Source organism: Asparagus officinalis, chromosome 8 (assembly GCF_001876935.1).
Source record: "Asparagus officinalis chromosome 8, Aspof.V1, whole genome shotgun sequence".
Classification (NCBI taxonomy): Eukaryota; Viridiplantae; Streptophyta; class Magnoliopsida; order Asparagales; family Asparagaceae; genus Asparagus; species Asparagus officinalis.
The window spans coordinates 19,680,341-19,682,366 of record NC_033801.1 but is presented as its reverse complement, the minus strand read 5'-3'; positions in this window follow the sequence as shown (position 1 = coordinate 19,682,366).

Here is a 2,026-nt window from a genome sequence, read left to right as displayed (position 1 = left end):
CGCGACCGGCCCGGGCCCGCCCGGGCTTGGCCCGAAACCCGGGCCAGATCCGGCCCGGTGCTCGGCGGCCCCGGCCGGCCCCGTGAACAATGTTTTTTTTTTTTTTTTTTATTTTTTATTTTCTTTATATGTGATAATATATGTATATAAATTGAAAATATGAGGTATGGCTTTTGTACCAGCACAAATTTGTGCTTAATTCTGCGTGGGTACTGTTGCATGTGGTACATCCCCATCACTCACTACCCATTGTGAATTTTCCCATATGTTGAAATGTGGAGAAGATTGACACCTCACTACCAAGCCATAATCTTTTATGCTTTGAGTACCAAAGCCATATCATTATCTCATATAAAATATATGTATATGTGTATGTGTGTGTTGTATATAGTGATTATAATATAATATATATATTAATTATTATATACTCTCTCTTTAGTATATAATTATATATAAGTATATCTCTCTTAATATAAGTATTATTATATGTATTAAGTATGCTCGCTTAATATATGTGATAAGTATATATAAGTATACAGTGTACACTCTCTTCTGTATATAAGTATACTCTCTCATATATATATAATATATATATATATATTAATATATATATAATATAATATATATATATATACTCTCTTCTTAGTATATAAGTATATAAAAGTATATTCCTCTTATATATATATCAATAATGTATAAGTATATATATAAAGTATATAGGTATACTCTCTGTATAATAAGATATATATTTAGTATACTCTCTTTATTTATGTAGATATCCTTATAATATTAAGATATACTCTCTTTCTAATGATAATGAATATTATAAGTATTAATGTTAATATACTCTCTGCTTATATATGTTATATATATGTGTGTATATATAAGTTTATATGTGTGGGTTCTTGTGTGTTGTTTATGTATATATAACAATTTGTTTATGTAGAATTACTATAAGTATTACAATTTGTTAGTATAATATATGTATATGTGTGTCGAGTGCTGGTGTGACTATATATTATACAATATACATATAGTTGGAATGACAGATGAAACTTTGGGCTACTTAGGATATAAGTATATATAAATATAAGTATATTCTCTCTGTATAATATGTTTATATCTGCTTATATAATAATATATATGTATAAGTATGCTCTCCTTATATTATATATATACTCTCTCTCTTAGTATACTGTATATATTACACAATATTATACTACATAGGTATATTTATTATATAACATATTAATAACATAAACCTATATGTAATATATTAAGTATATTTATAATGAATAGTATAAATACATATAAGATGTATAATATAAATGTTATATAATTATACATATATATAAACATAAAATACTTATATGTACATATATATGATTATATATTTATATAAGAGTATAAATATATATATACGTATTATATAAATATAATTTTATTTTTATGTTTTTTTTAATATTAAAAAAAAAAAAAATCCGGCCGCGGCCCGGAGCCCGGGCGGGCGGTCCGGTTTTGCCCGGCCCGCGCCCTGATTTCGTGCTCGGGCCCGGCCGCCGCCCGATTTTCGGGCCGGCCCGGTCCCCAGGAATGGACAGGCCTAATCATGAGTAATGCCTTAGCCTCCCTTGAATCACCACCATGTATAGCAACCCCCCCCCCCAACCCAATGACCATCATATCAAATCAAGAGTGACTTATCGCGGTAGCGACAGTCGACACCTGTAAAGCTAGCTGCCAACCCAGTTATCTGCCTGAACTCGAACAATTACACTTTCACCCCTTTCAGCCGGGTATGTATGTGTGTGTGTGTGTGCGCGCGCTAGCTCATCGCCTACTGATGAGCTCTCTGATCCTCAAGCCCCCTTTGGAGCCACAGGTAAGCAATTTCTGCACACTTAGACTAAGAACTTATTCAGTTCATTGGTTTCTTCTCCACTCAAGCTCAAATACTGACTTGATCATCGGAGGAATCGGAGAACTCAATTATGGTCCTCTAACGTACCTATTTTGCGGCTTGCTC